This window comes from Sminthopsis crassicaudata, chromosome 4 (assembly GCF_048593235.1).
Source record: "Sminthopsis crassicaudata isolate SCR6 chromosome 4, ASM4859323v1, whole genome shotgun sequence".
NCBI classification, from domain to species: domain Eukaryota; kingdom Metazoa; phylum Chordata; class Mammalia; order Dasyuromorphia; family Dasyuridae; genus Sminthopsis; species Sminthopsis crassicaudata.
This window is the reverse complement of record NC_133620.1, coordinates 88248036-88275316: the sequence shown is the minus strand read 5'-3', so window position 1 is coordinate 88275316 and position 27281 is coordinate 88248036.

Below are 27281 nucleotides of genomic sequence, written 5' to 3'. Positions count from 1 at the left end.
CTTGCTCTCTCCCCACTCTCTCTCCCTCCCTATTCTCTCTTTCTCCTCTGTATATATGCATATATGTATACAGTATGTTTACATATATGTATAAATATGAAATGCGCTATTTGTTATATATTTATGTGAAATTCATCTTCTTCCTCTTCTTTAAAACACACACACCTATATCTAAGAAAGAATGTGCTGAATTTAGAATTTCAAAAATTAAAATCCACAGGGGAGAATTACACATGATTTTTTTATTTTGTTAAGACAATATTAATTTATAAGCAAGGCATAGTGGGACAATAAATGGAGGGTTGAATTTAGACTTTGGAAGATCTGTGTTCACTTCCTGCCTCTAATATTCTAGTTATGTGACCATGAGCAAATAACTTATTCTCCATGTCACTAATCAATTCGCCAAAACTATGAACTTACAAATATGCCTAATATGCATCATTGGAAAAGTTTTATAATGTGTGTCCCTATTCTTCTGACTAACTTTTTTGTGTATTTCTTATAGTAAGCCCTAAATAAGAGTCAAGTTATATAGATTTTGTTCTTATTATACTATTTCAGTAAATATCTTTGTTTTGAAGTTTTGTTTCCTTTTACTCTTTTTTAAAGATAATAACACTGAAGAGAGTCTATGAGCTACATAATTTTAAAGGTATAAAATTTGATCATTACAAAAAACTGGAGCAGTCATTCCCAGGTTACTCATTTTGAAAGTAAGAGTTGTAAAGTTTAAGTTCATAATGTTGGATAATATTTGCATCTACACAAAATAATTTTCTGGACTTCAGATTATTTTTATAAAGATATTATGCATTACACATATGCATACATGTTGATTATATGATGTTTAAATAAAAATGCTTTTGCTTTATCCTTTGTGTAGTAGACTATTAAAGTAAATTCCATCTGCAGTAGATTCATCAGTGCTTTGTTAAGACTGTGGATAAATTGAGTACTCTGAACTAATAATAGTCATACCTATGACACAAAACATGTGAGTATACCTTGTACACTTTCATTAAAATAATGTTAGTGATTAAGAAATTTTGTATTTATATACACTATGTTAGACTATAAATACATGGATCTTTCTGTACCAATATATCTTTGTTGCTCAGACTGTTGCCCAAACAAGTGATTAAGTATCTTGCTTAAGTAGATGCAAAATAAGTTTTTCAAGCAGGATTTTAAACCAAGCTACCATGATTCCTAAGTTAGCTCTTTAAAAACTGTGACATGAATTGTAGAGTACTGAGATACCTAGTTTATTACAATTTAGAAGTAACTACTCTTTCTACTAAACCACAGATCTGATGATATTATTAGTAAATGAGACATTCTCTTATGGCACTTATTATACAAGGAGTAAACTTGAGAATGTATTTCACAATCAATTTACAAGCAAAGCAATCCATTAGCCTAGGAATATATCAAATAAAAAAAAAGTCAAGAATTTCCTTCCTATAAAAAATTTATTAAAACAATCAATAGTTGTAGTTTTTAAAATGTTACAAATCTCCTTTTGCAAAATTCTCCAGGAAGTATGAAATATCTTGTTATCTCTATATGAAGATTATTTTAAATAATATTTATATTATTTTATCATGTCACTTACATATTCAAAGACATCCTTCTTCTCTCCTATGAAACAGAAACATTCATTATGATAAAAAATCAAAATGCAGGGAGAAGGGAGGATTATCAACAATGGAAAATATATCAAAGACTGGAATATTAAGCTTAGTTCCATTTTTTTCTCCCTGTCTGTGAAAAAGCATGTGAAATACCTTCTCATGTCAGTTCTTCCTGAATAATATTTGTCATACTTTCATCACGTTAATTATAATTTTTGGTTATTGTTGTTCATTCCATTTGCACTCTGATGTGTATCTGTATATTGGTTTCTTGAATGTGTTTACTTTACTTTCAGTTCATGAGTTTTTCCACATTTCTTGGTATCCATTACATTCTTGCATCTTAAAACATAATAATTTTCTATTATATTCTGATACTAAAATACATTAAGTTATTCTATAATTTAGCTGTTCTCTAATATACTTTATTTTGAGTGCTTTAAGTTCTTAAATTTTATATAATTGAATTCATTTTATCTTTTTAATTTTCTCAATAGTTTGTATAAAAATTAACCCTTAGTGACCCAGCAATGTTTTTCCTGGGCTTATATCACAAAGAAATGTTAAAAGAGGGAAAGGGATCGACATGTGCAAAAATATTCATGGCAGCTCTTTATATAGTGTAAGAAACTGAAAACTGAGTGGATGCCTATCAGTTGGAGAATGGTTAAATAAGTTGTGGTATTTTAATGGTATGGAATATTATTGTTCTATAAGAAATGATCAGCAAGATGATTTCACACAGGTCTGGAGTGACTTGCATGAACTCATGCTAAGTGAAATGGCATAACTAGACCATTATACAGAACAAAAATAATATTATAAAATGATCAACTCTGATGAACATAGCTGTCTTCAACAATGAGATGATTCAGATCAGTTTCCATGGCCTTGTGATCAAAAGAGTCACCTCCACCCAGAGAGAGGATTGTGGGAATTGCATGAGGTTTACAACATAGCATTCTCACTCTTTTTGTTGTTGTTTGCTTGCATTTTATTTTCTTCATCATTTTCTTTTCTGGTTGGATTTGATTTTTCTTGAACAACAGGATAATTGTATACATATGTATACATGTTGAATTTAACATATATCTCTACCATATTTAACATATATTGGACTATTTGCCACTTAAGGGGGGATTGGAGAAGGGAGAGAAAAACTGGAACACAAGGTTTTGCAAGGGCTAATGTTGCAGAATTATCTATGCATGTGTTTTGAAAAATAAAAAAAGCTTTAAGTAAAAAAAAAGAATTATCCCTTAGGGACAATCTATCTCTCAGATCTGTGGAGAAGTGATGGCTTTATGACCAAAGAAGAACTAGAGTACGTTATGAAATGCAAAATAGATCATTTTGATGACATTAAATTAAAATATTTTTGCACAAATAATAGCAATGTAACAAAGATTAGGAATGAAGCAAAAAGGTGGGAAATTTTTCTTTACAGCCAATGTTTCTGATAAAGGTCTCATTTCTAAAATATTTAGAGAATTGACTCAAATATATAAGAATACAAGCCATTCATCAATTACTAAATGGCCAAAGGATATGAACAATTCTCAGACAAATAAATTAAAGTCTTTTTTAGTCATGTTATACCACTTCACACTTTTCAGATTGTTTAAAATGACACAAACATAATATTAGTTGATAATGTGAGAAATCTGGGATACTAGTGCATTGTTGGTATAGTTGTGAAATGACCCAACCATTCTGGAGAGCAATTTGGAAATATACTCATGGGGATATAAACTATTTATACTGTTTAATCCAGCAATGTCTCTATTGGTTATATATCCCAAAGAGATCATAGAAGAGGCAAAAGGAGTGACCTGTGCAAAAATTGTATGTGACAGTAATTTTTGCCATGACAAGGAACTGGAAATTGTGTGAATGTCCTTCATCTGGGGATTGGCTAAATAAATTATGGTATATGAATGTAATGTGATATTATTGTTCTATAATAAATGATGAGCAGCATGAATTCAGAAAAGGCTGAAAAGACTTACATAAACTGATGCTAAGAGAAGGGAGCAAAAACAAAGAGAACATTATATAGATGGTAACTACAAGATTATGTGATGATCAACTGTGATACACTTGGCTCTTTTAAACCATGTGATGATTTAAGGAAATTTCAATAGACTTGTGATGGAAAGTGTCATCTGCATGCAGAGAGAACTATGTAGATTATGGATCAAAACATAAAACTTTTACCTTTGTCTTGCTATTTGTTTTTTCACTTTTGATTTGATCTTTCTTGTACAGAATAATGAATATGAAAACATATTTACAACATTTGCACATGTTTAACCTAAATAGTTTTGCTTGCTGTCTTGAGGTGAGGAAAAAATTTTGAAACACAACAGTTTGAACACGTGAATGTTGAAAACTATCTTAGCATATATTTGGAAAGATAAAATATAAAAAAATCCCCTTAGACAAACCTGTGATTGGTATTTGATATGATTCATTTATATTTTAAATTTTTTGAATTTAGTATGCGATATGGTATTAAGATATGGGTCTAAACCTAATTTCTGTTAGACTACTTTCTAGGTTGTTTTTCCAGCAACATTCAACAAATAAAGACTTGTTTGGTAGATTACTTACCTTGTTTTGAAATACATTTATTCCTGATTCTTTGTCATTTACCGCATTCTTCTAATCTATGTTTAGTTAGTACTAAACAATTTGGATTATCAAAAGTTTATAGTAAAATTTGACATATTCAACTGATATTTCTTTTCAATTCCAGCTTTTATTATTTTTCTTGACATTCATTGTATTTTCTTCCTCCAGATGAATTTTGTTGCTTGTTCTACATTGGTGATATAATTGACATAGTATTAAATCTAAAATTATTTGAGGAATTCTGGATGGATCAATAATTATAGAAATCATTAATTGATTAGCATAAAGTAGTAAAAATAGTATGTTATCAACAATAGACTGATCATCACAACTATTCTGACCAGCAGGTCACCCAACCATCAGTAGGAAGAGTCAGTGTCCTTAGGGGAGTTAAAAAAAACAAACAAACAAAAAACCAGTTCTTTCAAGGAATTACAAAATTAATAGAGTCAGAAAATATTTAATTAATATAATCTATTTCAATTATAAATTTGCAGAGGATAAACTGAATTCCAATGTGGTTAAAAATTATTACAAATAATATAGGTTTGGTGCCCAGTGTAATTAAAAAGTTGATCTCCTGACTTCTTGTGAGGTATTTTTTTTCCCCCAATGTGAATCTCTAAAAAAAAAAGTCACACCTAGATTTTTATTTGATTATTTTTAGAAACCAAAAAATCTATCATGAGTGAGGAATATTTTCAAAATAGTTTTTATTGTTTCAACAATTAAAAAATGTTAACTAATATATTACTCATTACTATTCTATTAAACCATTATTTTACAGATAAGAGAACAAATACACAGTGTGAGTTGAGAGTCACAAGTACTTGAGGTTGATTTTGAACTCAGTCAGGCCTTCTTGACTCTAATAATTTAAAATGTTTGCAAATGCAAAAGAATGCATTGTTGATTTGGAAGGAGAGTAATGAACTAGAACACGGAATTTATATAGAACAGTAATTTCAAGTAAATTTATAAAGATAAAGTGTTAGCAGTTTCTGGAAATATATGAATATTGTGCCAAGATGTTTACATATTGTTAAACAAGGAATAACTAATAGAAAAATTAAGATATTTGGTCCAAATATTCAGTAGAGAATTTTAGTGGGGATATTTTGTTATACAAGGAGGTGAAATTTACTAAAAGTCAGACAGACCATCACCACGTCGTGACACCATCTTCCCCGAGAATCTGAAGAGCAAATCTCAGGATACTGAGGGGAAAAAAAACAAACCCAAAACAAACAAATCTTGGCAATAGATATATGCTGCATACCACTCAAACTGCTTCCCTCTCAGCCCTAATCGTCAATTATGATAATATAAAAGCATAGTGGAGATAGGTATCGCCTTCCTTTTCTCCATCAGTAACAATTGCTGGGCATTATTGAGACTTGAAATCATTGCAGAGATAAAGATCACCTTCATCACTAACAACTGCTGACAAATTGCCACTAATTAGAAAACATAGACAGAAGCATTGAGAATGGTAGTGCATCCTAAATTAGATCAGTTCTTATAGCTTTTATCCTTGGAAAACAACACCTGTAGACAAAGAGCCAGTCCTTGCCACCAACTGTCAATCAATTCCTACATATGGTATAGGCAAACTAACCTAGTTGAAGCAGGAAAAGACCTTAAGGGAGAAAGAAGAGGCATCATAAATGAAACAAATAAGTCAGATTGCCACAATTACCCAATACATTAAGTTACATTAACTTGTCTCTTGTTAAGTCTTTTCAATTAGAGCATTTGATAAACTCTTGTTACTCAAATAATTTGAGTGATAAAGAACAACTACAAAGGACTTTCTTGATCTACTGACAAACTATAACACAAAAATTTGATGACAAGTCTGATATTTTAACTAAATTCTCAGCAAGTTGTTTTTGATTGATTTTCTTTTCTTTTCTTCTCTTTCTTCCAATCTCTGATACCCCCAAGAGTCTCTCCATTGACATTTTGAATTATACACCTTTCATTTCTTCATTCTTATTCACTAGAGGTCAGTATTGTGTAAAGAGATCAAACAACTCCATTCACTAATTGCTTTTTGGGTCACTTTCTATCCCAGAAGTCTTTTTAAATGATAGCCATTTTATTAGAATTTAAAGTGAAATGATCTTGTTCTCCATTTTCAAGAAAACTGGGAGAATCCTTAAAAATCTACCCATTGTTAGGGAAAAAAAGTATTAGTGACAGGGAAAAGAACATTACTATTTTGATGAAAATAATTTTCAGATAATATTATATATATATATACCTAATTTTCAGACAATTATATATGTGTGTGTGTGTCTGTGTGTGTGTTTGCAAAAAGGCTTCTACAAAAATAAATATTGGTAAAGAATTGCTCAGGTAGAAGTGGGTGATTTTTCTTAGAAACTTGTAATCAAAACTCAGGATATTCAAATGGCTTATATAATTTTTGTAAAAGCAAAATGTCACTATTTAAAGAAAAGTAACATATTTTTAAAGTTTGTAGTTAAAGAAAATATAATTATTTTCAAATTAGGTTAATTATTATAATAAGTTTATAGAAAGACATAAATATATGGAATATGATCTATTACATAATATATTATGATAATACACATATGTATATATGTATAGAAACAAACATGATATAAGTGATATAGTCCATTTATGTTCAAAACATTGAAAATCTAAGATTTATTTTTGAAATTGATATTAGTAAATCTAGTTTTCATTTATAGAGAAAGCTTTAAATGTTTGATAATTATAGGGATTTTTTTTTCCATACCCAATTTAACTATACTTTTTTTTATTCCAATAATTTCTGTTTCATTTTCATCTCTTATCATTTATTAAATTAAGTACCTTTTGGTTATATGATATTATGGACAAAGTGATGGACTTAATATCAAAAAGATCTGAGTTCAGCTTTTGTTAATTAAGTCACTGTTGGCAAATCACTTTAATTCTCTGAGATTCAATTTCATCATATGAGTCATGGAGATAATGTCAATAATCACGTTTGATTATTTGTAATATTGCAATATTTAAAAGTTACGCATATGCATATATGCTATAAATACACATGCATATAATTGTTTAAACATACACATATTATGGAATATAGTTGGAATTACTATATCAGTTTCATAGATGAATAAATTGAGGCTCAAAAAAGCTATGCCATGTGAAGTAATACACTACTAACAAGTCCCTGAGATGGGCCTTTTTTTCTGAGGCCCAGATCAGTGCTTTTCCTCCTATTCTGATATTGGAGGAAGTTATATGAAATAGTAGATTGGACCTTGGCTCAGGATGATTTTTTTTTTAATATGATCTCAAATACTTATTAGCTGTGTGACCCTGGGCAAGTCACTTAATATCTATCTGCTTCCGTTTCCTGAACTGGAAAAAATGGAAATAGTAATAACAACTATCTTCAAGGATTATTATGAGAATCAAAGGAAATAATATATGTAAACTTAACCCAGTAACTGTCATTAAAGTGTATAATAAATATTTATTCCATTTTTTCCTTCTTCCCTTTGGGCCTTTCTTCCTTTGTCTTTTTCCTTCTTTTTTCTTCCTCTGCCCTCTTTCTTTCTACATTTCCTTCATTTTTCATGAATTGTACAATTGCTCTTATGGAAATAAACCCTTAAGGAATTTGTGACCAGAGAAAAACTAGGTATTATTATTGATCCCAAAATAGATGATTTTGATTGTATTAAGTTAAAAATTTTTTGTATAAACGAAACTAATGCAGACAAGAATAAAAAGGAAGCAATAAACGAGAAATACATTTTTATATTGAAAAATTCTGATAAAAGCATCATTTCCAAAATATATAATAGAATCAAATTAACTTTATAAGAATTCAAACCATTCTCCAATTGATAAATGCTCAAAGGATATGAACAGACCAATTTCAGATGAAGAAATTGAAAGTGTTTCTAGTCATATGAAAAGGTGTTCCAATTCACTATTGATCAGAGAAATGCAAATTAAGACTACTCTGAGGTACCACTATACATCTCTCAGATTGGCTAAAATGACAGAAAAATATAATGACATGTTGCAGAGGATGTAGGAAAACTGGGAGACTGATACATTGTTTGTTGAACTGTGAACAAATCCAACCATTCTAAAGAGCAATTTGGAGCTATGCTCAAAAAGTTATCAAACTGTGCATACCCTTGGATCCAGCAGTTACTACTGGACTTATATCCAAAAGAGATCTTAAAGTAGAAGGAAAGGAACCCACATGTGCAAAAATGTTTGTAGCAACCCTTTTTGTATTGGCAAGAAATGGTTCAGTGATGAAGAGAACCATCTACACCCAGAGAGAGGACTGTGGGAACTGCATGTGGTGGACCTTAACATAGGATTTTTACTCTTTCTGTTGTTGTTTGCTTGAATTTGGTTTTCTCAGTTTTTTTTTCCTTCTTGATCTGATTTTTCTTGTGAAGCAAGGTAACATAACTATATACATATATATTTGATTTACATATTTAACATATTTAAAATGTATTGGACTACATGTCATCTAGAAGAGAGGATAGGGGGAAGGAGGGAAAATTTGGAACAGAAGGTTTTCAAAGGGTAAATGTTGAAAAATTACCCATGCTGATGTTTTGTACATAAATAAATAAAGCTTTAGTAAAAAAAAAAAAAAAATATATATATATATATATATATATATATATATATATATACATATATTATATAAATACAATAAAAACTTAAGACATGAATATTAGTTGATGACAAGAGTGATTAAATCTGTTATTAATTATTCTGTTTGGATTTCTACTATCATTTACAAATAAGTATTAGTGTTATGATTCTAATATACTATTAATTTTGAAGGGATAGTAACATCATTCTGAGGCACTGCAGAGCAGTGACTGACTGAAGAAACTAAAATCAGGTTACATGTTCTCTTTGAAATTTTTCTTTTAAATTCACATCTTTCAGCATTTGATACAATCCAAAATGCATTCCTATTAAAAACACTGGAGTGTATAGGAATAAATAGTCACTAGCATCTAATTAAAATCATCAGTAAGCGTCATATGTAATGGGGATTTTAGAATACAGGCTAGATCCCTGGAGGGCCTTAGGGTCAGCCAGAGTCAGGATAAATCAACATCCTTGGTCTTTAAGGGGGAGAAATGAAGAGAACAGGCAAGATGCCATGCGACTTGCCAAAAATGTATCCAGGATTCTGGAGTCCGGAATTTCCAGCTTCTCTCCTCCTCATCCTGCCATCAAGTGCCTCTCACTTCTCTTCCTGGACCCTTCAGTCCTTGCCTACAATTATCTTACTACCAAACATTCAGTAACCCCCAATTATGAGGAGAACCATCATCTAAGTATCTGCTAACAGAGGCATGATCTCACATTAAATAGGTAACCTTAAGTGCTCTCTTGTCTGCTTCAGAGTTTCAGCTCTCTCCAGGGGATAAACTAGAACATTCCCAATAAAATCAGAAGTGGAAGAAGCTTGCCCACTATCGCCATTACTATCCAATATTGTATTAGTAATTCTAGCTTTGGCAATAAAAGAAGAAAAGGAGATTAATGTAATTAAAGCAGGTAATGAGGAAACAAAATTATCACTCTGTGCAGAGGATATGATGGCATACTTAGAGAACCCCAGAGAATCTACTAAAAATCTATTAGAAATAACCCACAACTTTAGCAAAATTTCAGGATACAAAATAAATCCACATAAATCATCAGCATTTTTATATATCATTAACAAAATCCAATAGCAAGAGATACAAAGAGAAATTCCATTTAAAATAGCTGTTGATAGTATAAAATATTTAGGAATCTATCTGATAAAGAAAAATTAGGAACCATATGAGCAAAACTACTTCCATACAAATAAAGTCAGACCTTAACCAGTTGGAAGACTATTAAGTGCTCCTGGCTAGGCAGAGTGATATAATTTAAAGATGACAAACTCCCTAAACTAATCATTCAATAAATGATAAAACAATCAGACTCCCAAAAAAACTATTTTACTGACCTAGAAAAAAATAACAACATAATTCATCTGGAAGAGCAAAAGGTCAAGAATTTCAAGGGAACTAATGGGAAAAAAAAATCAAATGAAGGTGACCTAGCTGTACCTGATCTAAAACTATATAATAGTGGTCTGCAGAACCATTTGATATTGGCTAAGAAATAGACTGATTGATCAGTGGAATAGGTTAGATTCACAGGACAAAATTGTAATGTTCTCTAAAATATAATCCTCTCTGGGAGTAGGTTTCTTGGGGGGGCTTCTGGAGGCAGCCTTCCTTTCAGTTCAGTTTAATAATCACCCCAAAAGCAGACAGGAATTAAAATCCAAATTCTTTATTGTTTCCATCAAAATAGTATCTCATTCACTTGGGCTCAGCTAGCTTTCTGGAGGTCTTTCGGATCTTGGTTTTAGTATTCTCCACAGAACAGCCTGTCACCACTTCTCTATCTTCCTTTGTTCTGCTCTACTGCCTTCGCTGACTTGTGAATATCTTCGACTGAATCCTGGCTTGTGAATCTCCTGAAGTCAGTGCTGGTTGAGGCTCCTAGATTATATACACTCTCTTAAGGGTGTGAATCTTGTGGAACTCTAGTAATTACTAAGTACATTACTGAACTAGAAGACTGTTAAGTACCATGCTAAATTAGATAATTATTGTCTCTATCAATTCCAGAGACTTAGAACCTTGTAAGAAGCCTAATACAAAATAGTCAATAACTATAGCAAGATAGTGTTTGACAAACCCAAATACCCCAGCTTTTGGGATAAGAATTCACTATTTGACAAAAACTGCTGGGAAATTTGGAAACTAGTATGGCAGAAACTAGACATTGACCCACATTTAACACTGTACACCAAGATAAGGTCAAAATGGGTTCATGGTTTAGGCATAAAGAATGAGATTATAAATAAATTATTAGATGAACATAGGATAGTTTCCCTCTTAGACCTGTGGAGGAGGAAGAAATTTGTGACCAAAGAAAAACTAGAGATCATTATTGATCAAAAATAGACAATTTTCATTATATCAAGTTAAAAAGTTTTTGTACAAACAAAACTAATGGAGAAAAGATGAGAAGGGAAGAAATAAACTAGGAAAACAGCTTTATGGTCAAAATCTCTGATAAAGGACTCATTTCCAAAATATAAAGGGAATTGACTAAAATTTATAAGAAATCAAGCCATTCTTTTTTTTTTAATAGCTTTTTATTTACAAGATATGTTCATGGGCAATTTTTCAGTATTGACAACTGCAAAACCTTTTGTTCTGACTTTTCCCCTCCTTCCCCCCCATCCCTTTCCCCAGTTGGCAGGTTGAACAATACATGTTATATATATTAAAGTATAAGTTAAATACAATATATGTATATATGTCCATATAGTTATTTTGCTGTACAAAAAGAGTCGGACTTTGAAATAGTGCACAATTAGCCTGTGAAGGAAATTAAAAATGCAGGAGGACAAAAATAGAGGGATTAGGAATTCTATGTAGTGGTCCATAGTCATCTCCCAGAGTTCTTTCACTGGGTGTAGCTGGTTCAATTCATTATTGCTCTATTGGAAATGATTTGGTTCATCTCATTGTTGAAGAGGGCCAAGTCCATCATAACTGATCATCATATAGTATTGTTGTTGAATAATGATCTCCTTGTCCTGATCAAGCCATTCTTTAATTGATAAATGTTCAAAGGATATGAGCAGACCATTTTTAGATAAAGAAATTGAAACTATTTCTAGTCATATAAAAAGTTACTCCAAATCATTGTTGACCAGAGAAATGCAGTTTGGAATTATACCACCTAGATTACTGGATAGTATTTAATCCAACACTATAACTACTAGATTTATATCACAAAAAGAAAAAAAAAAGAAAAAAGAAAGTGCAAAAATATCATGACTCCCTTCATATATACACTTGGAAAGAATGAATTATGTATAATATAACCAAATTATTCAGAGTGAAATTTTACAAAATTCCCATTAAATTCTCAAGCATGTTTCCTTTTAACATTCTGATTCATTGTAGAAGTGCTATAGAATAATTGACAAAATTATGAGTTTGGAATCAACAGAAAGATACATTTAAATCCTGTCTCTGACACTTACTAGGTGAACAAGCCAGTTAACCTCGATGTTCCCCAGGAATTTGTCTATTAATTGTTTACTAAATTATAAAATTATAAATTTAATTTGGTGGAAAGAATTCTTCATACTGATTAAATCATAGATCTCCCTAGCTTTTTTATTGGAGACACAAATATATTTATTTTAAAAATATTGGCCAACAGTACTAGATTTTCAATTGTGTTGTTATAAAATGAATTGTAATGTCATAACTTAAATGCTATCAGTTATCAAGATGTCTTTTTTCTGATTAAAAAAAAATATATATATATATGTATATATACACATACATATATATACGTATATATATATATATATATACATACACAGAAAGAGAGAGAGAGAATATTTGTTACCATGAACAAGTGCTTTCCTAACATGAGTTATAATGTGTGATTACACTCATTATATGTGCTAAGCCTTTGAAAAAGACTAAATTCTCAACTAATCCAGTTATTAAGAGTTGAGCATTTCACAAGTATTAATGAAAATCAAATGATTTGGGTTATGTTTTTTTTTTTATTTCCTGCTCAGTTTTCTATGAATACTTGTTTCTAAACCATCTTCACTTTTCATTCCCTTTTTTGTATTTATTTCCTTCGTGGGGTAAGTATTTTATATTACCAAATATTTTATATAGTGATTTACATAGATTACTTACATCATAGAATTCTGAGTCCTGGATTTAAAGGAAAACAGCTATCAAGGGAAATAAACAATTATGAAAGAAGGTAGGATATATAAGGAATAAATTAATCTACCCCCCCAAAATTATTTGCTTTTAGAAGAAAAAAATAGCCATTTTTTCCTTTATTGCCAATTTCTGAAAAAAAAAAAAAAAAGAGAGAGAAATTGTGAGGCAGGAAGAAATGGAGAAAAAGGGCCCACATGGAATAAGAAAAGAAAATTGTAAAGGTTCTTTTGTAGTGTTGGCTTTATAAAACAACCACATTAAGAGAATTAATCCTGAAGAACTTGAAGCAATAGAATTACCAAAATTGAAAGAAAGAGTTGAAAAACAAATGGATTTGTACCTAAATATGAAGGTGATAGATTGACAAAAATGGTCTGGGGAGAGAGGATGGTAGAGTAGAAAGAATCCTGGAACTACATCAAATCCTGCCTCTGATGCTTTCTAAATCTGTGATCTTAGGCAAGTCCCTGTGATCCAGGATTTTATATATATATATATATATATATATATATATATATATATATATATATATATATATATATATATATATATATATATATATATATATATATATGTATATGTATATGTATATATATGTATGTATATATATATATGTATATATATGTATATGTATATATATGTATGTATATGTGTATATATATATGTATATATGTATATGTATATATATGTATGTATATGTATGTATATGTATATATATATGTGTGTGTGTATGTATACGTGTATATATATATATATACATATACATATATATGTGTGTGTATGTATACGTATATATATATATATATACATATACATATATATGTGTGTGTATACGTGTATATATGTATATATATATATATATATATATATATATATATATATATATATATATATATATATATATATATGATAAATTCAAAGGGAAAGGCTTTAGAAGGGAAATGAAGGAAGGTGTAATGGTCAAGTAGCTAAGAGTTGCTTTTAAAAAAAAATCACATTTTCAAATGTCTAATGGAGGTAGCTTATTATATAATAATATCTTATGCTCTGTTTTAATTTCAAGAAGTGCGAATCTCAGTCCATGTCATGCACAGTTCTATATTCTTTTTGTTAAACATTGCTGTGGAAGTTCAATATTTTTATTTGGTTTGGCTAAATGAATCCTATCCAGGCACAATGGAGTAAAATTATCTCTTTATCCGAAGGGAAGGTGAGGCCCTTGAATACTGTCTTTCCATCACTATGGATCATTTAGGACAAATGGTTTTTAAGAAGATAAAAAGAGGAAGGGGAATAAATGGAGAACAAGAAAACAAATTTAAAAAAAAAAATAAATAAAGTAGTAATAGAAGTGTTACTTTAGTATAAGAAGAAAGAAGTAAAGATCTTAAAGGTCATGTGTAAATATTGATCTGTGATATTAGCCTGGAAATTGGACACATTCAGGGTGAGGACAATGGTAACTGAAACAATGATATTTGGAGACTAGGGGAAGTAAAATGATAGGTCTTTGTTTCAGAGAAAATTTTAGGGTCACTAGAGGATCTTTGCAATATCCAGAGAGTAATATGTGGAGAAAACCTCATGGTTTATTCCAGGAAACTGAAGTTTACTTTAAAGATACTTTAAAGAAGTAAAATAACATGTTTATAGTTACGAAGCTATTAAGTATTGAAGGTATCATTTGAATCTACTATTTTCCAACTATGAGACTAGTATTGTAACTATTTAGGTGCCATTATTTAGCATCTGTTAATAGGCAACCTATTAAAATTCCCAGAGCCATAAATCATTTATTTACAAAATAGGAATAACAACAACACAAATGCATTATGTAACTTATAGGATTATAAAGAAAACTGTGAATTTACATGTGATTTTGCAACACATAATAGAGAAGATGAAGGGCTGGAATTAAAATCAGGAGGACATAACCTGAAATTCTGACTTGTCTCTTAGTTACTCTGTGAACATGGAATAGAACAGCTCTAGAGCTGGAAAGGAAAATGAAGCTGTTTAACACTTCATTTTAAATTTGAAGAAATTGAGATACAGTGAAAGTAAATGACTACTCCATAAGCAATCAGTATCATCAGAAGTAGTTTTGAACCCAGATCCTATAAATTCAGAGCTAATGATCTTTTTATGTTTACAAGGGAGTTAATTCTGTACCTCAAACAGTTGTCTATTACTTGTCATTTAAGCTGTAATGAGAATGAATAAAATATAAGGTGCTCCACAGCATTCATTTTTGTCTTTAGATAGTACTTGACCTATATGTAGTAGAAACATAATAAATATCTTAATTTTCTACTCCCAGATTTATTTACTTATTTACACTTTTTTATTAGTTGAAAGGACCCATTGATTGTCTCAATTGCTATCTAACTTTATTCACTCTATTGGTATGACCTCAATCCAACTGAGACCTGTTAAAGACCTTAGGTTCAAAAGGTTCAAAAGGAAATCAGAGACATCTAGATCTGTATCTGGACCCATATGGTTCTGGAGGGGAAAGTATGGTATGTGACCTTGCACAGCCTTTCCCCAATTAATTCTAATTCACTTGTGTGTCATGTTATCACCACCCTGATATCATGGTTACCTTTAGAATGAAAGACAAACCAAGGGGGAAATGTCTTGTAGTCTTATAAATTTGAATCACTTACCTATATATTCAAAATAATGCCTTTATAAAAAATACTGACAATAAAAATGTTTTCTGGTTTTCTAATTTTCCTCTTATCTGGGTTTTGCTTGTTGTGCTTCTGAGGGAAAAACACTTTTTAATTTAATGTAATCAAAATTGTCCATTTTTTATTTCATAATATTTTCTCGCTGTTGTTTGGACATAAATTTTTCCCTTCTCACCAGTCGGACAGGTAAACTCTTACTTTGCTAATTTGTTTTGATATAACAATTTATATCTATTATAGACCTATTTTGACTTTATTTTCATATAGGGTATGAGACATTGGTCTATAGTAATATTCTGCCATATTATTTTCTAGTTATCACAGTAAGTTTTTGATAGTGAATTTTTTTAATTAAAGCTTTTTTACTTTCAAAATATATGCATAATTTCCAAAATTCAATTCTTGCAAAATATTTTGTTCCATTTTTCTTCTCTCTCCCTTCACACCCATCTCACCCTGTAGATGGTGAGTAACCTAGTATATGTTAAACATAAATAACTCTTCAATATATATTTTGACAATTATACTGCACAAGAAAAATCAGATCAAAAAGAAAAAATAGAAAGAAAACAAAAAGCAAATGACAAGAAAAAATAAAATATTATATTGTGAATGAGTCCTTACAGTCTTCTGTCTATTTGCAGATGGCTCTCTTTATCACAAGACCATTGGAACTGGCCTGAAGCATCTCGTTGTTGAAAAAAGCCAAGACCATTAGAATTTATCATCATATAATCTTGCTGTTGTATACAATGTTTACCTAGTTCTAATCACTTAACTCAGCATTAATTCATGTAAGTCTCTTTAGGATTCTCTGAAATTATCTTGCTGCTCATTCTTATAGTACAATAATGTTCCATAACATTTATATACCATAACTTATTCAGTAACTCTCCATCTGATGGGCATTTACTTCATTTCCAGTTCCTAGCCATTACAAAAAGAGCTGCTACAAAAATTTTTGGGTATGTTTGTCCCTATCCCTCCTTTATGATTTCTGGGGAATATAGGTCCAATAGAGACACTATTGGATCAAAAGGTATGTATAGTTTGATAGACATTTGGACATAGTTCCATTCTGCTCTCCAGAATTTTTGGATCAGTCCACAATTAAGCCAAAAATGCATTAGTGTCCTAGTATTCCCATATCTCCTCCAAATGCATCATTATGTTTCCCTGTCATCTTAGCCAAACTGAGAAGTGTGTAGTGGTACCTGAAAATTTTCTTATTTTGAATTTTTCTGACCAATAGTGATTTAGAATATTTTTTCATGTGACTAGAAATGGTTTTCCCAGATAACTGCTTCCTGTTCAATCTTGACTGCATTGATTTTATTTCTGCAAGAGCCTTTTTAAACTTCATATAATCAAATTATCAATTTTTCATTCCACAATGTACTCTAATTCTTTTGTGGTCACAAATGTCTTCATTTTCCACAAATCTGAGAAATAGACTATCCTTCATTCTTCTAATTTGCTGAAAGTGTTTCTTTTTATGTCTAAATCAAGAAGCCATTTTGACCTTATCTTGATAAATGGTGTCAGGTGTTGGTAAGTGGCTAGTTACTGAAATACTAATTTCCATTATTCTGAGCAATTTTTGTCATATAGTGAGTTCTTATCCCAGTGGGGACCCTTAGTATATCAAATGTAAGGTTACTATAGTCATTGACTATTTTATTTTGTGAATCTAAGTTATTCCATTGATTAACTATTCTATGGTTTTCATGAGCACTACGTAATAATATACTTTTAGCTTTGGTAAAACTAGGTTATTTTCATTTTCATTTTTTATTAATTCCTTTGAAATTCTAGGCCTTTGGTTAATACAGATGAACATTATTTTTATTTTTTTAAATTTTTGTAAAATAATTTATTGGGATTTTGATTGGCACAACACTGAATAAGTAGATTAGTTTTGGTAGAATTTCTTTTTTATTGTATTAGCTCAGACTACCCATGAAGAATTGACATTCTTCCAATTGATTAAATAAGATTTTATTTGTGGGAAAAGTGTTTTGTAATTGTGTGCATATAGTTCCTGACTTTGTCTTGGCAGGTAAACTCCCAAATATTTTATATTATCTACAGCTATTTTAAGTGGAATTTTTCTTTGTATTTCTGGCTGCTGAACTTTGTTGGTAATATACAGAAATGCTGATGATTTCAGTCGATTATGTATCCTGCATCTTTGATAAAGTTGTAAATTGTTTCTTTTTTTTTCTTTTTTCTTTTTTTTTTTTGATGAGGTAATGCCTACTTTGAAAAGGAAGAGTACTATAGGCATTAAGTGTGTCATACTCATTTAAGTTTTTTAATCAGACAATAAATAATAAATTGTGCTTACCTGCTTTTCCCCCTTTGTAATGAACAGTTCACTGTAAGGGGAAGGAGTATATTGGGAAATCCTCTTATATAAACCAAAAGCATCGGGAAAAAAAAAAAAAAGCTTTCAAAAGGAATGAATTATATGAGCCTTTTCTCTGATTCTTCTTGTCAGTTGGCTTTTTGCCCCTCTACACAAGTAGCTTAGACTGAGAAATTCCAAAGACTTTAAGGTATACTCTAGGATGAGCAAATGCAAATGCAGTCCAACCATATGCAGGTCTTTAGGGAAATGAGGATGTGAGAATCTGCTCAAACTTGTAAAGCTTATGACATCTCTCTCCTTTCAGGGAAAATCCTTTACAAACTCAGTATTTTATGATTTCTTAGTTTTCAGGGGATCCTCCCCAAGACCCACTATTTCCTGCTGCATCTGGGATCCTTCTAAATCTGCAGATGTCATGAAGAATAAATTTCAGATAAAAATTAATTTATCATTTTCATCTTTATTGTTCATCTACTCTATGCTATGCAAGCTTCTAAGGGTGCAGGGTGTAAAAGAGAAAAATAGAACAAGTCCTTTCCTCATAGGACCCTGAAGTCTTGTCAGGGAGGTCAGGCACTATGCCCAAAGAAATATAGCTAGCAATAGAAAGCATCATATGGCAAGAGACAAATAAAGTTAGAGATAAAGTTCTCTTTTCCATGCCTTCCATTCTTGGTCAGTCATAAAATCTTTCCCAGTTCTGCCACAGCATCATTTCTTGTGTCCTTGCCTTTCTTTCCATTCGCTACTGTCATCCTTGTTCAGGCTTTTCTTACTGTTCTTCTGAGCTATTTATTTCTATAATTCACTAACTGATCTTGTTGATTTCAGGCTTCCTCCTCTCTCTTTTTTAGAGTATATTTATATTATTTATTTATTTAATATTTTATTTATATAGACTAGATTCTATATAGAATAATACCACAAAGGTAATTTTGTCTAATCCTTTTTTTTTTCCTTTTTTTTATTATAGCTCTTTTATTTCAACATATATGAATGGGTAATTTTTTAGCATTGACAACTGCAAAATCTTTTGTTTTAATTTTTCCCTTCCTTCTCCCCACCCCCCCAGATGGCAGGTTCACCAATAAATGTTAAATATGTTAAAGTATAAATTAAATTCAATATATGTATACATGTCCCTACAGTTATTTTCCTGTACAAAAAAAAAAAAAAGAATCGTACTTTGAAATAGTGTAGAATTAGCCTTTGAAGGAAATAAAAAATGCAGGAGGACAAAAATAGAGGGATTGGGAAGTCTATGCAATGGTTCATAGTCAGTCCCATTGTTATTTTGCTGGGTGTAGCTGGTTCAATTCATTACTGCTCTATTGGAACTGATTTGGTTCATCTCATTGTGGAAGAAGGCCTCCTCCATCAGAATTGATCATCCTATAGTATTGTTGTTGAAGTATATAATGATCTCCTGTTCCTACTCATTTCATGCATCATCAGTTCATGTAAGTTTCTCTAAGGCTTTCTGAAATCATACTGCTGGTCATTTCTTATAGAACAATAATATTCCATAATATTCAAATAACACAATTTATTCAACCCTTCTCCAATTGATGGGCATCCACTCAGTTTCCAGTTTCTGGCCTCTACAAAGAGGGTTGCCAGAAACATTCTTGCACATACAGGTACCTTTCCCTTTTTTAAAATCTCTTTGGAATATAAATCCAGTAGTAACACTGCTGTGTCAAAGGTTTGATAACTTTTTGAGCACAGTTCCAATTCACTCTCTAGAATGGCTGAATGTATTCATAATTCAACCAACAATGTATCAGTTTTCCAGTTTTCCCACATCTCCTACAGCATTTTGAATTATCTTTCCCTGTCATTCTAGTCAATCTGACAAATGTGTAGTGGTATCTCAGAGTTGTCTTAATTTACATTTCTCTGATTAGTAATGACTTGGAGAATCTTTTCATATGGCTAGAAATAGTTTTAATTTCTTTGTCTGAGAACTATCTGTTCATATCCTTTAACCATTTATCAATTGGAGATGGCTTAATTTTTTATAAGTTAGTGTCGATTCTCTCTATATTTTGGAAATGAGGCCTTTATCAGAATCTGTGACTGTAAAAATGTTTTCCCAGTTTATTGCTTCCCTTCTAATCTTGTCTGCATTAGTTTTGTTTGTACAAAAACTTCAATTTGATATAATCAACATTTTCTATTTTGTGATCAATAATCATCTCTAGTTCTTCTTTGGTCATAAATTCCTTCCTCCCATATGTCTGAGAGGTAAACTATCCTATGTTCTTCTAATTTATTTATAATCTCATTCTTTATGCCTAGGTCATGAACCTATTTTGACCTTATCTTGCTGTACATTGTTAAGTGTGGGTCAATGCCGAGTTTCTGCCATACTAATTTCCAATTTTCCCAGCAGCTTTTGTCAAACAGTGAGTTATTATCCCAAAGGCTGGGGTCTTTGGGTTGATCAAACACTAGATTATTAAAGTTATTGACTGTTTTGTCCTTTGAACCTAACCTGTTGCATTTATCAACTAGCCTATTTCTTAGCCAATACCAAATGATTTTGGTAACCACTGCCTTATAATATAATTTTAGATGGGGTACAGCTAGACCACCTTCATTTGACTTTTTTTTTTCATTAGTTCCCTTGAAATTCTTGACCTTATGTTTTTTTCCATATGAACTTTGTTGTTATTTTTCTAGGTCATTAAAATAGGTTTTTGGGAGTCTGATTGTTATAGTGTTAAATAAATAAATTAGTTTAGGTAGCATTGTCATCTGTATTATATTTGCTTGTCCTATTCAAGAGCATTTAATATTTTTCCAATTGGTTAGATCTGACTATATTTGTGTGGAAAGTGTTTTGTAGTTCCTGATTTTCCCTTGAAAGATAGATTCCCAAATATGTTATACTATTGGTAATTACTTTAAATGGAATTTCTCTTTATAACTCTAATTGTTGGATTTTGTTAGTGATATATAAGAATGCTGATGAGTTATGTGGGTTTATTTTGTATTTGGCAACTTTGCTAAAGGTGTAGGTTATTTCTAATAGCTTTTTAGTAGAATCTCTAGGGTTCTCTAAGTACACCATCATATTATCAGCAAAGAGTGATAATTTGGTTTCCTCATTACCTACTCTAATTCCTTTAATCTTGTTCTCAACTCTTTTTGCTAAATCTAGCATTTCTAATACAATATTGAATAGTAATGGTGATAGTGGGCAACCTTGTTTCATTCCTGATCTTATTGGGAATGGTTGCAATTTATTCCCATTACATATGATGCTTACTGATGGTTTTAAATAGATGCTACTGATTATTTTATGGAAAATTACATTTATCCCTATACTCTCAAGTGTTTTAATAGGGATGGATGTTAGATTTTATCAAATGTTTTTTCTGCATCTATTGAGATATTCATATTTTTTGTTAATTTGGTTATTAATATGATCAATTGTTAAATTGTTTCTATTAGTGTTTTTTTATCTGACTCTCTAGGATTCTTTAAGTATATCATCATATCATGTGCAAAGAGTGATAATTGTTATGTACTCTATTATCTTTAATATCTTTTTTCTCTTATTGTTAAGCTAACATTTATAATACAATACTGAATAGTAATGATGATTATGTATAACCTTGTTTCACCTCTGATCTTATTTGGAATGGTTCTAGTTTACATACCATTACATACCATGTTTGTTGATGATTTTAAATACATGATACTGAGATACTGATCATTTTAAGAAAAACTCCATTTATTTCTATTCTCTCTAGTGTTTTTAAGAGGAATACTTGACAAAGCATTTTGTCAATTTTTTTTTTGCATTTCAAATAGTGAAGTTTTATTCCAGAAACTGGAGAATTTGACTTTTTCAAATAGTATATTACCATAATCATTTACAATTTTATCTTGTGTTCCTAATCTATTTCACTGTTGCACCATTCTTGTTTCTTAGTCAATATAAAATAAGGCAATTGGGCTATAATGCTCTTTCTTTGCTTGGTCCATCTTAGTTTAGGTATCATAAACATACTAATATAACAAAAAAGGTAGAATTTTTTCTTCATCTATTTTTCCAAATACTTTATGTGGTACTGAAATAGTTTTTTTTTTTTTTAATTGGTAGTAGAATTTACTTTAAATTACTTTTTAAATTAAAATTACTTGTAAATTCATTTAGTTCTAAAGATTCTTTTTTTTAGAAAGCTCATTGTTATCTTGTTCTTTTTAAAAATTTCTCTTTCTACATGCTCTGATTCACTTTTGATTAGTGAAATGCAAATTAAAAGAATTATGAGCTAACACCTCATACCTCTCAGATTGTCTGAGAAGATGGAAAAAGATAAAGATATTGGAGTTGTGGGAAATCTCAAACACTAAAGCATTGTTGGTAAATTTGTGAAATGATCCAACCATTCTAGAGGTGAATTTGGAATTATGACCAAAGGGCTATAAAAATGCATACCCATTACTTTTCTGTATCCCTCAAAAAATCATAAAGAAGGGAAAAAATCCACATGTACAAAAATGTTTGCAGCAATTCTTTTTTGTAGTAGCAAAGAATTGGAAAAGAACTCTATCCCCATAAATTGGGGAATCGCTGAATAAGATGTGATAAAGGTAATGGAATGGTATTGCTGTATAAAAATGATGAACAAGCTGATTATAGAAAGGCCTGGAAAGATTTACATGAACTGATGCAAAGCAAAACAAGCAGAACCAGAAATACATTGTACATAATAAAAGCAAGAATGTGGAATGATCAATTATGAAAGACTTGGTTCTTCTCAAAGATTTAGTAATCTGAAGGAATTTCAATATACTTTGGACAGAAAATGCTATCTGCATTCAGAGAAAAAAAAAGTTTCCAATTGTTGAGATCTAACTTTATTTGTGTGGAAAGTGTTTTGTAGTTTTGCTCATATAGTTCCTGACTTTCCTTAATATCTTTTCTGCAAATGACTGGGTACTATCTGTTTTGTGATTCTGTTCCTCTGTTATGAATAGTGGTGAGAGGTGGAGGGGGGAGGGAAATCAAGAAAATATTGCAGGGCCAAATCCCCACCCCCCCAAAAAAAGTAGCAGAAAGTCTTTCCATTAAGAAGAGATTGATAGTTAAAAATGCACATAAGGGAGTATGGATGAATATTTTATAAATTCATAAAAAAAGCTTTACATGATTAACAGGAAAAATAAATAATATTTAACACTGAAATTCCCAACAATTTCATACTAGACTTCACCACATTTTTTGTATGTAAAACAAATGTCTATCCCTTAGGTACCACTATCTCCTATCTGCTATTTGAGATTTTTTTTCTAAGATTCTCTTGCTTTCCAACTGCTTATTTGCCTGCCCTTCTATTGTAAAATTGGAAGGAGTTTTTAAAGATTTTTTTTTGCCTTCAAAATTTACCTTTAGGTACAAAAATAATATAAGTAGTGATATTGATTGTAGAAGTAAGGAGGGAGAAGGAAAAATGTTGATATGCATAAGCCTACTGAATACTGATATTTATATGAAATGAGTTCATAGGTTCTGAATTTTTTTTAACAAGACATTAAAGATCATGGAGGCCACCCTAGCCATTTTTGCATATGTAGAAAAAGGGGAATAGATTTAGAAAGTGATGATTGTTTTTCTAACTTCTTCCAAATAGTACATAGTAGAAGCAGGCTTTGAGTCCTGGTTCTGATGCCAAATTTGGTGTACCTTTTTTTTACCATTAGACTTAAGTAATTCCTTGTATTTTATTTTAAATCCCTAAATGTAAATAAGGACAAAATTGTTTTGTTTTTAAATTCTAGCAGGCAAGACAGTGGGAACTTACCTGTATTAGCAAAATAAGGAAATGAGGGATGGATTATAGTACATTTAGGAGTTTATAATAATGATATATAATGAAATAATGAACAGAGCCTTCTTATCAGTATTTTTAAATGATTTTATCAGTGACTTAAAGGCATAAATGATGTGCTTATTATCTTTTCAATTATCTGGAATATAGGAAGTGTATTAAGATTCTAAAAAGTACAATGCTATTGTGATAAGCTAAATGTAATAAGCTGATATTTGGCATGTATTAATGTAAATTCCTACATTTGGGTTCCAATAATTTCTTGTACAAATACAGGAAAGGGATATCTATGCCTAATTTATGGTTCATCTGAATATTTTTGACTTTAATGGACTAGAAACTTAAATCAAATCAGCTATATCATGGCAGATAAATAAGTCAATGCTTTCTCAAATTTTATTATTTTTTTAATGATAATGCTGGAGCAGGTTTTTCTCTTTAACTTCATCCTGCTTGGCAAAATCTCAAATTTAATTACATAATTCCTTACATCATTATTATTACATCAGCACTACTATTAAACTGTAAAAATAGCCCTTTAACTAACTAGTCTTTTAGTCACATTTTATGCCTCTCCCAAATTTATAATAGTTGACCACATCTTAGTGACATCAGATTTGCCTCAAATGTCTTGTAAAATTTACAACAGTTATCCCATGCCAAGATTAAAATTTCCCACTTTCTCCAAAAATAAATTTACAGACAATCCATACATATATTCTATCTCTTACTCTGGAAACAGTAATTGAAACAACATTACTCTTTCTTTTCATGAGAAAACATTCTATAAATGAATAGTCTTTTTTTCCTTTCCTCCTTCCCTCTCTCCTTCCCTCCCTTCCTTCTGCCCTTCCTCCCTTCCTGCCTTCCTTCTTTCCTTCTTCTTTTCTTTTTTTCTTTCTTCATACCTTATTTTCTTCTTTTCTCAGTATTTTAATATTATGGATATATGCAATGTCATTTTCTCCCCTTGTATGAGAGGGAATGGAGAGAATTTTAAATTAAAAAGTAATTTTAATAAAGCAAAATATAATTACTCCTTAAAAGAAAATGTCAATAAATTAACCTGTCCCCTTACTATCTCTATAAATTCAGAGAATAAATCTTCCTGATGACTACTCTCCCATGTATTATACATGTTATGTGTAAGGTCCTTTAGTATAGATAATGTATTTTATCTTGATACACAGTGATAATTCAATATATTTTAATTTATTCATCTTCTTAAAAACCCTACTTCAAGCCTTTCACTATTCTATTAAAAGTTTTGTTTTGTTTTTCTCTGCGGGTCTGATCAGTTAGATAAGAACAAACTTTTAAGCCTTCTCCTTCCAAATTGGTTTTTATTCACTTTTTCAGATTTATAGCTTAGTCATTCTATTACACATGCACCATCCAATACAGACAATTTTCTGAACATATTTTATACTTTTCTAGTTGTTTTTTTTTAATCTTTGAATTTGAGGAAACATGATTTTTCTAATACTTGAAATACTTTTTAACTGTTCTTCTATCCTTCAGTTTTTCTATTTGTTCACATTATAGTCATGATTTTTGGTCAAGCATTTGAATTCCACATAAAATCTTCCTTGTTTACTATAGTTAGGAATGATCTCACCTTCTTTAGAAGGTTTAACTACTCTCTGAACTTACTTATTGTACGCAGCTGCAGTGATTTTCATATATCTTTTTTTTTTTTTTACTTGATTATAAACTATTTAATATCAATGAGAATACTAATTTTTATACTAATCTCTGATGGATATTGTTGTTTAGTTGTTTTTCATTAGAGTGTCTGACTCTTTGTGACCCCATTTGGGGTTTTCCTGACAAAGATGCTAAAACATTTTACAATTTCCTTCTCCAGTCAATTATATAGATGAGGAACTGAGGTAAACAAGGTTAAATGATTTATGTAGTGGCATGCACTTAGTCTATGTCATAGGCCAGATCCTAACTGTATCAACTGAAATATCTATCTTGCCTAGACGATTAATATAATGTCTATGAAATGACCTTTCATCAATGAATATTTTTAATTTTGAAAATTAAAATATGATTTAATTACATAGAAATGGCTTTTTCTGTATTACTAATTTGTTGAATTACTCATACTAGTTAAATATTTTATCATCTTTAATCCACAGATATTATAAGTAACTTCTTCATTTAAGATGATTTGATCAGAGAAATGTTTAGCCTTTTAAGAGGGAGAATCATAAAAGTTTGAGAAACAGAAGAGTAAAGTTTGCTTAGATGACAAAAAATATCAAAGCGGTATATTGTGCACTTTTGCAGAAAATCAATGGATTCACTCACATCTGATGGTTTTTAAGGAAAAAAAAAAGCTATTTCCTTTGGTTAATTAGCTATACATTATTTAATTTACATTTTGTCATATGCATTTTGAAAGTTACATTAATCAAGAAGGTATGTAAACAGAGCAAAAGGAGAGGTCTCTGAAGACATAAACAGTCACATTCCTATTTATAAAACAAAAGAAAAAGATGAAAATTGCTAGCACAATACCATTAAACTCATGTTTCCATTTTTCTGTTTACTGTAATTAGGAAAAAGTAGATTTTTTTGGATGTACTTGTAAGATTGAACATAGCAACTGTGATCTAAGTGAGAAAATAGTAGAGAATGAGAACCACTCATGGAAAATACATCAAAATTCTAGAAAATTAAAATTGCATAATATATATTTTTAAAAAAATATCCTCAACCTACCTTATATGGAAATTACTGGACATTTTATTTGAACATCAAAACTATTTTAAAATATATTTCAATAAAATAAGGTAACAGAAAAACAGAAAAGGAATACAAAATAAAATAAAACACAACAAGCCAAAGGAGAACATAGTCAAATTGTGTAAAGGACTAGAACTGAGGTGTGGGGGAAAGGAGGGCAAATTGGAATATAAGTTTTGCAAGGGTTTATGTTAAAGAATTGTCGGTGCATATGTTTTTAAAAATAAAAAGCTTTAATAAAAACAAACAAACAAACAAACAAAAACAACATTGTCATGTGCCCAGCAGAACATCAGGGAAGATTCAAAATATGTAACAATACATAAATAGTAAGTGTATATATATGTATACATATATATGTGTATATATATATATATACATATATATATATATATATATATACACATATATATGTTTATATAGATAGATAGATATAGATATAGATATATATAGATGAAATTATATTATGGATGTCTACCTTCTCTTTACTTCCTTGTAAATTGCTC